Consider the following 13,393-nt stretch of genomic DNA (forward strand, 5'->3'; position numbering starts at 1 on the left):
GATTCCCATATCATTCAAGTTGACGTATTCTGAATGGCTCATCTCTGAGTCCATTCCACTTTAACACTTCAGAGTGATCACCCGTCGAGAATTAACATTTTAGAAAATACGAACAACAAATCTCTTTGTTAGCAACTCTCTCAAGTCTACTTTCCATATCATCCAAATTTGACGTGTAATCAATGGCTCAACTTAGAGTCCATGGCACTTTGACACTCTTCAGTGATCAACTCGTCAAGAAGTGTCATTGGTTTTATAAAACTTGAAATGAAATAGTAAAACATCGTTGTTACATGAAAGGGTGGACTATATTTTGATTTACAAACTCACCCTTTTCGTCACACACCCAAGCTAATAAATTTAGCTACGCATGATGAAAAGTAAATGACAAGAAATATAAAGTGCAATAAATAAAGACATAAAATAAATGCGGGAAGTAAATGACGGAATATAAATGACGGAATGTAAAGGATGCGGTAAGCGTCATAAATAAATGACAGAAATAAAATGAAAGTAAGCGTAAATAAATAAATGATGGAATATTAAGAACGAGAAAATAATTAAAGCGATTAAATAAACTCAAAACTAGCCAAAATATTTCTTAATATTTAGAGACTTGTTCTCCAAGTAGTATGGTAACCTACTTGAGAGAAAAGTAGAGGAACAATGAAGTAAGGAGTGAGGTGTGTCTTCAACATCCCCCAACATCTCTATTTATACTAGAGATGGAATGATGGCAAAATAGACAATTCAGACACTTTTAGTTCTAAAGAAACTAGAAGGTACATTAAAGTAAACTAATATTTAAAAAGCAACTAAATTATTCTTAACAAGCTCCAGCTAATTTTAACATAACACAGTTGTCCAACTTTAGAAGCCTTTCAAAAGTCATCCTATGGTCTTGTCGGTCAACTCCAAGTCTTATCCATCTCTTTCTCCACCATCATGTCATGCTGCCACATTCCCGCAGCATGAACCAGCTTCAACCTGTCCAAAATAAGTTCAATTTAGACCAAAATCCAACAAAAACAGGTTCATCATTCTTCTTGGCATAAAAATAGAGAAAAGAGATAAAATGACTCAAAATTGGGATATAAATAGAAAATAACCTATCTAAAATAGAATAAAAAGGTGCTTTAAGCACTAAATACTTAGTGCGTATCGATTTTCTCTCTAGATAGTTATCTTATTGTTTAGCTTTCTAGTATAAATAGGTGTTAGGCCTATTGTATTCGGTTAACGCTTTTCACTATCATTTGGAATAAAGTGAATCTTTCGGCACTCAAGTATATTCTTTGAATATTCATATTTTATTCTTGAGTGTTCGTCATTTTATTCATCCACACGACATAATTAGTTTATTCTTAACTTAATTATTAGTGTTATTGAGAGATCTGGGAGCGACATTAGCATACTCTCCCATTCCCGAAGAATTATACAATCTCTTCACATCACAATCTGAATTGGGCAAAATGTTCAGGAACAACATACGTGCATACAACACAAAATTTTCTTTCACATCGATGGGTGTAACTTTGGATAAGACAATGAATTATATGACATCCGGTGTATATACTTTTCGTGCATATGGAGGAGTATATCAGAAAATCGATCAGTTAGTTCCAAGAGATGGAGGACCTAGGTATTTACAGTTATATTTTTATGATGTTGAGTCTGAGTTTTCACATAGACTCCAATGGCCCAATCTTGATAGAAGTATCATTGAAATTTTGGCGCGTATTCTTGCTACGATTCCATATGTGAGAATATTTCGAAGCCTTGCAGAATTAGGACCACTCGACAATTATAGAGTCACTTTGAATGCATCGGTGGAACTTGACCAGAGGGTATACAACTGGTCGACGACATCTGAAGTTTGAATAAAAACATTTTCTTTTTTATCTTATAGACACATATGATACATAGTATAGACTATATTAAATAATCATATTCTTTAGGTTGCTGGTATTTGGGTTGAAGGCAATGACAACATTATTACATATAAGAGAAGTATTATTGTGTACGGGAGGTCTAACTATAGCCATGAAATTCAATCTCATCTCGCTTGTTACGATCCATTGTCTTATCCTTTGTTCTTTCCCAAAGGTGAGTCTGGGTGGCATTCTAAAATTCCAAGACATGGAGTGCCCATCGGTGATGATGTTGATGACAACGAAATCATGGAGGAAAATTCAGAAGGCACAAATTTTATTGCATATGTTAATATATTATATGAAGTAACTAATTAGTTTGGAAAGCATACATATCATCAGTTTATATGTTTCAAAACATTAGACAAAGACTTATGCAAGAAGGGGTAGAAATATTGTATCTATGCGGGAATACTATTGTTACAAGTTCCAGATCCGTTCAAATGATAAAGTGATTCTATTGGGGGAAAATTACTACAACAATTCATGGTAGATACCTACATCAAGATCGAGACTCCACGTTTGCGTTTCTGTGAACTTAACCAAATCAAGATAAGAGCGGATTTATATCAAGGCACTGTGGATTGCGTTAATGCCAGTGAGGTTCAACCAAGTAGAATTGGACAACGAGTTGTGTTGCCTGCAAGTTTTATAGGTGGCCTATGTGACATGCGGCGACGATTTTTGGATGTTATGGCTTTAGTTCAAGATGACGGGAAACCCGATATTCCTTATAATGACGTGTAATCCAAAATGGCTAGAAATCCTTAAAAAGATATTTCCCAATCAGACTGCACAAGATCAAGCAGACGTTGTTGCAAGAATTTTTTGTTCCAAATTAGAGGATCTCAAGGACCAACTCTTCCGGAAGAAGATCCTCGGCACTGTCAGGGCATATGTTTATGTCATCGAGTTTTAAAAGCGTGGATTGCCACATGTGCATTTCCTCATGATAATGAGACCTGATGACAAAATGACCAATCCAAATCATTACGACAAGATTGCATGTGCTGAAATTCCTGAACCAGCAATGTATTCTGAAATGCACCAGTTGGTTGTCTAACACATGATGCATGGTCCTTGCGGTCATTTACGACCATCCAATCCTTGCATGCAAGGTGAGTCGAAAAAATGTTGTTTTATATATCCTAGACAATTCAACGATAAGACATCACATGATGAGAACTCATATCCGTCGGAGGAGACATATTAGAAGAGATGTGAATGTATGGGGCAATACACTTGATAATAGATGGGTTGTCTCGTATAACCCAAAATTATTGATGATGTTCAACTGTCATATTAATGTTGAGGCTTGATCAAGTATAACATCTGTAAAATATCTCTTCAAATATATTTACAAGGGTCATGATAAACAAGTTATTCATATAAATCCAGACGAAAGACATAATATTATTAATGAGATTAAAAGGTTTCAAGATGCGCGTTATGTCTCCTCTCGGAGTCAATGTGGTGGATTTTTAGCTTTGCGCTTTCTCAAATTCAACCTTATGTGATGGCTTTGCAACTCAATCTCCCTAATAAGCAGATGGTTAGGTTCAGAGATGATGATATAATGACAGATAATGTTGCTAGAGAGAGTGGTAAACGAACAATGTTGACTGCATTTTTTGACAGAAATAAAGAAGACGTGAGTGCAAGACAATATTTATGTAAAGACTTTCCAAAACATTACATATGGAATGCGAGCGCACGTCGTTGGAATCAGATAAAATAAGGATCAATGATCAGACGACTGGTTATGCTAATCCCGCCGAAGGAGAGTGGTACTACCTACGCTTACTTTTGTCTCATAGTAGTGGGCCTACATCTTTTAAAGATCTATTCACAGTCAATGGCATATTATACCGGAAATTCCAAAAAGCAGCATTTTAGAGAGGCTTAATAGAGACAGACGATAACTTATCCCAATGTCTTGCATAGGCTTCTTTGTTTCAGTTTCCTAAAGCTCTAAGGAGGCTTTTTGCGACATATTAATTTATTGTGATCCAGGAGATGTTCGAAAGTTGTGGGATCAGCATTATGATTCACTTTCAGAATATTATAGACGACAATAAAGTGTTGACCGAGTTCGGAATATGGTCCTAATTGACATCACAAACTTTCTACAATCTATGGGTAAAAATCTTGATGATTTCGATCTTCCAAAGGTAAATGTAGATACCAACTTACAATTTGGAACTTTTCATGAGGTACAAAAGAAATACTCCATAGTTGTGGAAGATGAACATTTACGTGCTCGAGACTCCCTTAATTTCGACCAAAAATACACATACGATGAGCTCATGAAGCACGTAGACAATGATCGTTCAAGAGTGTTCTTCATAGATGGTCCAGGTGGAGACTGGAAGAACGTATTTGTACAAAGCATTGCTTGCCAACATTCATTCTTGTGGTCTCATTGCTCTCGCCACTGCTTCTTCACGTGTTGCAACAAATAATATGCCTGGGGGGAGAACAGCTCACTCCCGATTTAAGATTCCCCTCAATCTTGATAACAAGTCCATGTACAACATAAAAAAACAAAGCAGGACTGCTCAATTTCTACGGGATACAAAAATAATTATTTGGGATGAAACATCAATGGCTAAAGGTAGGCGGTGGAGGCTCTTGATCGAACAAAGCAAGACATCACAAGGGTCACACTCCCATTCGGTGGAAAAATAATGGTTATGGGAGGTGATTTTAGACAGGTCTTACCGGTCGTTAAAGGTGGAACCCGAGCACAAATTGTAGATTCGAGCCTACGAATGTCACCTCTTTGGTCTTCAATTAAAAAAATATGTTTAACTCTCAATATGAGAGCACGAAGTGATCCATGGTTTTTAAATTTTCTATTACAAGTGGGTGATGGAGATGAAGAAATACTGGAAGAAAGCTTTATGCGCATTCCTGATGACATGGCCATTGCCTATACTAATAAAGATAAATCAAAGTATGATTTGATTGACACAGTATTTCCATCTCTGCAAATCAACGGAGCAGATTCAGACTATATCATTTCGAGGGTGATATTATCAACAAAAAATGAGAATGTCGATGAGATTAATGATCAGTTGATTGATAGATTATGCAGCGATGAAAAAGTTTACTACAATTTTGATGAAGTAGAAGATGATAGAAATAATTTCTATTCAATGGATTTCTTAAACTCGCTGACTGTCAGTGGTTTGCCTCCGCATTACTTCCGACTCAAAATTGGATGCCCAATAATACTATTGCGGAATATCGATCCCTCTAATGGCTTATGTAATGGTACCAGATTGATATTTAGAGGTTTTCAACAAAACGTAATCGATGCAAAATAGTTGTTCGGCAGCATGCTGGAAAGAGAGTATTTTTGTCGAGAATTCCTCTTTGTCCATCTGAAGGATAACATGTTTCCCTTCTAATTAAAGAGAAAATAGTTTCCAGTCCAGCTTAGCTTTTTAATGACAATCAATAAAGCCCATGGATAGACCATTCCTAATGTAGGAGTATCTTCCAGAATTAGTATTCTTTCAAGGACAACTTTATGTGGCGTTATCAACAGGGACATCACGTGAAAATACAAAGGTATCAGTAAAGCCTTCCAAAAATTCAATCGTGACGAAGTCTACACATCAAACGTGGTGTATCAAGAAGTTTTACGCGATTAATAAGGTACAAATGACTATTTATTATTATACATTTTTTACAATTACGCTTCGTATGTATCTATTATAATCATAAGAAATTTCTTACAGGGCATGTCTGCATATAGATGCTTCAAGTGATATCTTATCGTACTCTGTATGTGTCGATTTATATTATTATAGATTATTATATCTCCGTGTTGTTTAAACATGAATTCTGGGTTTTTTTTTTTTGTAGATCATGCGTTGCAGTAAGTGAAAACCATTATCAAACAATCTAAAGAATAACAACTGATGTGTGTTTGGAAATTCGTTAATCGCACAATTCTATTTCCAAATCTCTGGTCAATCAACCGTTATAAAATTTGAAGATTATAATGATCATAAATTTCATACCTTCGATTTACAAAAAAAAAATTGACATCCTGCCGCATTGAGCGGGTATCCAACTAGTTATATTATAAAGCATTTGATGGAAACTCTTAAAAACCATTTTTTATACAAGAAATACTGTTAATTCATGCATATTACTTAAAATTCAAAATTACAAGTAAATTGTGCACAAATACAACTTATTAAAGATCTATTTTTGAATTCGTTTAACTAACTGTAGATAAACATGATCAAATACAAGAGAAACATCTTATTTTAAATATATAAACTCTAAAACGTAATTAAGATAATTATTGACTTCTAACAGAATACTTAATTATTATTTTTATAAAGAATTATATTATTAAATCAAACAAAAATTACTTCATTATTAAATATAAATTAAATTATAATAAAATTTGAATTAGAAAATATAAAAAAAGAGAATTTTTAAACCATTAATTTAATATTAATATCAATATATATTTTTTTCAAAGTTTTATGACATCTTCAAAAATAAAAATATTATTGTTTTCTCAAAACCATGTAAAACCGTATTATATCAACAGGGACAAAGAATGAAACAAAAAATTAAAATCGAAATGTATCTCGCTGCATTGTACGAATATCCTTCTAGTTTAAAGTAATTTAAAACGCTACCCTATTGGTCCTAGCCAGATCTACAATAGTTTATAGGTAATCAATTTGTAGAAGATGGTGAATATAAACACTGATACTTTCACTTTAAAAAAATTATATATTAATAAAGTAGATCAATACAGATTTTACAGATTGTATGCAGAAGAGATAAGGTAAAGAACTTATCTAAACAATCCAAGATACACACAATTACAAATAGCAAAAAGAAAAGATTTGCTACAAAAAAATAAAGAAATATAGAAGTGCTCTACATTTGTTAAAGTGGGTCATTCTCTTTTAGAAAGAGAGTAACGAGAGAAGTAACTTCCTGGGTAAGTTCTTAGTGAGGAATATGATAACTGAGATGAGAATCACTCAGCTATTTATACTCATTACATTAAATGAAATTTAGAAGGTACAAAGCACGTGTCAAGCTTTAGGAGGAAAACTTGTCATTTATTCAGATTTGGCAGACTTTTGGCCGTATGTTAACAATCCTCTTTCATAAAGTAGGTAAGCACATTCGAGTCAACAGAGTGGCTCCGTACTGTACTAAACTTTAGAAAGTTATGGGTTTGTCCTTTGTATGTGGGAGGACAAAACAAAAACAATCTGGCTCGACAAGATTCATTTGATCGCTGAATACTGGGATGACGCTGAAAGGTCTCTTCAATAAATGGCTAAATCTTGTGCAGACTTCACACATTTGTATACAAGCTTGTAATCATTGAATACCACTTCAGATCACGAACTTTCTAGTCTCTAATCTTCAGCTTCTTTCTTCGACATTGATGAATGACCTGTGGTGTGAGTTTTGTCTTCTTGAAATATAACAGTCTCTGAACAATTTACAATACGCGTTTAGTGATAACTGAACAGACTTGGTGAAGATTGTTGAAACTGAATCACAGAAACAATATACTTCGATAGATAAAAGGGATCATCATCAAATCAATGAGAGAGAGGATCAACAATCTCCTCCTATTTGATGATGACAAAGCAACATAAAGAAAATTGCTTAAGTTATAATAGTAAGGAAAATGTACAAATAAAATACTTGTCCCTTTTAACTATTTTGGGATCTTTTTTAGTGATACAGTTTACTTATGTAAATTTACTTAAGTTTGTAAAGCATTACAAGTTTAAGGATAAACTAGCATAAATATGATAACTGAAACTGAAAGCATATTCACTTACTAGAAAGTTGTCAGTGAATGAAAGAGAATTGGAACTCATAGATACTTGTCCCTCATACTCTTCTCAGGGATCTTTTTTAGTGACACTGAAGAATTCATTGCATATTCATCATTGGAAAATAATACGTCATTTATCAATACATGGTAGATTTATTACATATAGATTTTACAAACTGAAAGTGAAGAAAGGAAAACAAGATATTACAAGATAGAAAGATGTCTATTCTAAGTCACTAAGGTCTATATACCCTGGTACATCTTTTTCAAGCTTTTTTCGTCTTAGTATCTCCTTTGTGATCCTGCGATTCATCACCTCTCCAGCTAAGTCATTGTCTAGCCAAGACCTGAGATATTCCAGATGGTCTATAGGGCATAGGTGGAACTCGGATACTCGCTGGAAGCTGTATTCGCCATCATAGTCAATGAATATTAATCCATACTCAGGCTTCACATGCATAGTGTTGGGCATGTAAGGAACCTTCGCTGGCAGTGTCAGGTTTAACTTTTAGATATCCGACTTCTTTTGATCCTTCAGGATTTCTTCCAAGGAGAACTCTGTTTCATGTTCATTCCTATGGGAAGGTCCATTTTCAGAATTTGAAAGGTTTCTTCCTCTTGAGAGAGGCTTCTCAGGCACATGAGGGACATCAAAAAAACTTCATCACCTTCTTGAAGAGCTCGTTCAGGATGTATTCGATTATTGGCTTGTGCTTTGATTTTAAGTGCTGAATGGCTTGTCGTATCTCCAACCATTCATCAAAGTTGTATTGTTTGAGATAAGAAGGATACTCGATGACAGTCTCTTGGTTCTCTCTGAAGATGACCATAGAGATGAGAAGTCCACCATCCTTCATCCGTCCACTAATGGTGACGTTTGAAATCCTGTAGGCACTTATTCTCTTTTTGATCCTTCCATTGCACCATCTCTGGTCACAGTATTTTAGTGTCATCACTCTTTGATGTTTGCGTTCAGCTTGAGATAGCAGCTGAGCCTGAGCCTTGACTGGATCCTTCTTCTTCAGCTTCCTTTTGGCCAGAGCTTTGACGGCTAGAGATTTGGCCAACTTTAAGCTATTTTTCTTTCTGTTGTCATTGAATGTGTAACTCTTCTTCAGCCTTCAGGGCTTCCTTACGTTCATCATCGATAAGGAAGTCGAACTCACCACAACCAGAGGTACGAAGAGAGATTTTTACTCTGGTTTGGGAGTTGACTATTCAGCGGAGTCATCCTTTGGTCGTTGAGAGTTTCAGATGTTGGAATAGCAGATATCATTTCATCTCGAGGACCAAGAAGGAACATTGGTGCATTCAGAAGAATGGAGGAGGCTCAGATTCATAAGTAAAAGGAACAAACCTGGAGCTTTGTGCAACCTTTGTAGGGTCTATCTTCTTGAAGATGATAGCAAGGTTGTCTTCTTTAGCCACTCCTTTATTCTTGTCGGAGGAGAGCAGGTTCCCTTTGGTTTTCTCCCATTGGGAAGCTGATTCCCTCAGGGAGACACCCTTCTGAGCTGGTGCTGGTCTTGGGTGATATTATATTGTGAAGTTGTCGTCTTCATCATCATCATCAGCTCCAAGATCTTATCCAGCATTAGGGAGGAAAAGGTTTTCATCATCATCACTTTCCTCATCACCAACATTTAATGTAGAGGTGATGGGAAGGTTTTCGTGACTAGTTGGAGCTATCACGACATCATCATCATCCTCAGCATCAGCAACAGCTTCAGCTTTGTTGGAAGTCATGGCATCCTCAGCATGAGGGATAAGAGAGAGATCTTCAGCTTCATCGGCAATAACAGCTTCATGAGCGGTCTCTACAACAATTTTCTCATGCTAGTCTTTATCCCCCTCTTTGTCACCATGCATGTCAAGCTGAGCTTGCACTTCTTCAGCCTTGTTATTGAGAGTATTGATGGCCTCAGTGTTGACGTACACCTTAGATTGCACCATCTTCAGCAATTCCTTTACGTCACTGACCTCAGCTTTAACAGCAGAGAGGCCATGAGTATGGTCTTCCTTCACGGGCATCGCTTGGTGAACCTCATCCATCTTTTCCAAGACAATGGCCACATCAGGGATGAGGAGATTTACATCCTCAACCATGTCATAGACATCTGTCTCCATGGTTGTGGGCTCCAATGAAGAAGGACCTAAAAAAAAGGGAAAAACTTGAGCATGATGAAGCTCTGTTGATCCTCTCTCTCATTGATTTGATGATAATCCCTTTTACCTTTCGAAGTATTATGTTTCTGCCTTTTCAATTCCAACGATCATCACTGAGTTTGTTCAGTGATCGCTGAAACATGCATTGTAATCCTACAGCAACAGCGATAGTTCAAGAAGATAAAACTCACACCCAAGAACCTTCAGTGAATGTCGAAGGCTGAAACTGAAGATAAGTGACTGGCGCGTTCATGATCTGAAGCGGTATTCAATGATTACAACCTGGTCAACATACGTGTGAAGACTGCACAAGCCTCAGTGAATGCTGAAGAGGCCTCCAGCTTTATTCCAGCATTCATCGATCAAATGAAGTTTGCCATGCATGATTGTTTTTGTGTTGTCCTTCTACACACAAAGGATAAACCCATTCCCTTTCAAGTTGCTTCACATAGACTTCTTCAATAAGTTTCCCATTTAGGAAAGCACTTTTTACATCCATTGAAAAACTTTGAACTTCTTGAATGCAGCATAGGCAAGGAAGATTCGGATAGCTTCCAACCTTGCTACCGGAGCAAATGTCTCATCATAATCAATGCCTTCCTCTTGCCTGTATCCTTGAGCAACGAGTCGGCCTTGTTTCGAGTCACCATTCTGTGTTCATCCATTTTGTTTCTGAATATCCACTTTGTGCCAATAATTGTTTTGTTGGTTGGTCGGGGACCAGTCTATAAACTATGTTATGCTCGAACTGCAACAATTCGTCTTGCATGGCATTAATACAACTAGGATCATCAAGTGATTCTTCAATCCTTTTAGGCTCGATGAGAGATAGAAATTTGACATACAAACAAATATTACCAGCACTGCGACGTATTTGGACACCTGCTTGCTGATCACCAATAATTTGTTCCACTGGGTGATCTCTAGTCCACATAGTGGCAAGAGGAAGAGGAAGAAGAAGAGAGGTAGAGGCACCGTCAGCATTCTTCAGGGGATTGGGATAAATGACTACTGAGTTCGGGTCACTGATGTCCCTAGTAGAAGAAATAGAAACATCGACACCAGTTGAGGGATCCACACAGGAAAAAGGTGTCGGATCGGCTGGTTCTTGTTCAGGACTGACCAATGGTATATTCATGTTGAATGAAAGATCTTCATTCTCATCTTCCTCAACAAGTGGAACAACATCTCCATTAGAGTGTGGTGGTCCATCGATTGGAGTTGAATTCTCAGAGTAGTGAGATTCCAACCACTTGTTAAGCTTAAGATCATCACTTTGAAATGATGATGTTGTAGGCACCGATCCAGATTCATTAAATCTGAGATGTTGTAGGCACCGATCCAGATTCATTAAATCGGATATTGACAGATTCATCTAAGCATTGACGACGCATGTTGTACACCCGATAGGCTTTAGAGGAGAGAGAGTAACCACCGAATATTCCTTCATCAGATTTAGGACCAAACTTTCCCAACTGATCTTTGTTTGAGAATATAGCATGCACTTCCAAACACATGAAGGAAACTGATGTTTGGCTTTTTACCATGGAACACTTCATAAGCAGTCTTATTGTGTATTTTCACAATTATAGACCTATTTTGAGTAAAGCAAGCAGTATTGACAGCTTCAACCCAAAAGTAGGTCGGAAGACTTGCTTCACTTAACATTGAACATGCAGCTTCACATAGTGTACGATTTCTCCTTTCAACAACTCCAATTTGCTGTGGAGTCCGAACTGCTGAGAAATTTTGAGAAATACCTTTGTCATCAAAAACCTTTCAAGAACAATGTTTTTGAATTCAGTGTCATTGTCACTTCAAATTTATCTGACAAGTTGACCATTTAAGACTAGTTCGCTTCACAAAGTTGATAATTTCTTCAGTTGCATCACTCTTGTGTTGAAGAAAGAAGACCTAAGTATATCTTGAGTACTCATCCATAATAACAAGAGTATAATGTTTTCCACCCAAACTTTGAACGCTCACAGGACCACAGAGATCCATGTGAAGCATGTATAGAGGAGCAGAAATAGAAGAACACATCTTGGACTTGAAACTTGCTTTGGTTTGCTTGCCTTTTTCACAAGTAGCACACAGCTTCACTTTGACATGTGACATCTTCGGAAGTACAATAGCCATATCTTTGCTAGAAAGACTGTTGATGGTTTTGAAGTTGAGATGGGACAACCTTTTATGCCATAGCCAATTTTGATCAGCAGTAGCCTCGGAGTAGAAACATATGTTGGCGTCAGAAGAGCTAGAAGAATCCATGTTGATCACATAGACATTATTCTTTTGGATACCAGTTAGTACCTTTTTGCCAAAAGAGTCAAGAATAGTACATTGGTTTTCTTCAAATTTTAACAATGAATTTGAGATCACACAGTTGATTGATGCTTAGCAAATTGTGCTTCAGTCCATCCACATAAGCTACTCGGTTGAAGGTAACCGAGCCGTTAGAGAGAACACCATATCCTTTAGTAATACCTTTGGCAATATCTCCAAAGGTTATAGAAGGACCAGGTTCAGACACATAGTTGATCAACGGGGACTTGTTTCCAGTCATGTGTCTTGAACATCCACTATCCAAGTATCAAACCTATCGGTATCCTAACCCTGCAAACACAGATAAATTAGTTTTTAGGTACCTGTCCATTAGGGTTAGGAGTCTTTTCTTCTTTCTCTTTTCTTGCTGGCTTAGAGATTCTTTCCTTGGGACAATTCTTGGCCAGATGAAAAGTSTCACCACAGTTATAACATTTACAATAAATAAAAACAGGTTTAATCAAAATTAAAGGTGTGTGCTTAACTGTGTTAACATGCTTCTTGGATATTTTGAGAGAGGAAGAAGCTTTTGAAGAAGGGACAGAGGATGAAGAGGGTTTTGGATCAAGAATCCCTTTTTCAGACTCAGGGAATTGGTTTCTGAGAAGAGGTAGAAACCTTGGAAGTCTATTTCAAGGATACTGGTCGAGGAACGAACTCAATAATATAAGGTACTGAGGTACCAGACTGAGAAGCATCAGCTGACTGAGATGAGGTAGCTGAAGGCTTATGTTTCATCTTCAGTTTGGATTTTGGCTTCTTGTTCTTGATAGGCTTGTCCACAGACTTGCCTTTCTCAGCAGCAGTGAAACAACGATTCATGGGGTGCTTCAGATGCTCAAATGTTTTAGATTTAGATGAGCATGTATAAGAAGATTCTATAAGAGAGAGAGAGAGAGAGAGAGAGATAAACACACAGTCAACAGGAACATTGTCAGATCCAGAGTTTAGATTTTTAGCTTTGACAAAAATTCTGAATTTAAGAGGTTCTACATTATCATTAGATCTAGGAGAAAGAGATCCAACAGAATTAGATAAATGATATGAAAAGGAGGATGTGTGAATTTGAGAAGTAATACACATAGTCATTATGAGCATACAGATCCATATCATCATAACCTAGACCAGTCTC

Source organism: Cynara cardunculus, unplaced genomic scaffold (assembly GCF_001531365.2).
Source record: "Cynara cardunculus var. scolymus isolate 2C unplaced genomic scaffold, CcrdV1 Un_Scaffold_1769, whole genome shotgun sequence".
Classification (NCBI taxonomy): Eukaryota; Viridiplantae; Streptophyta; class Magnoliopsida; order Asterales; family Asteraceae; genus Cynara; species Cynara cardunculus.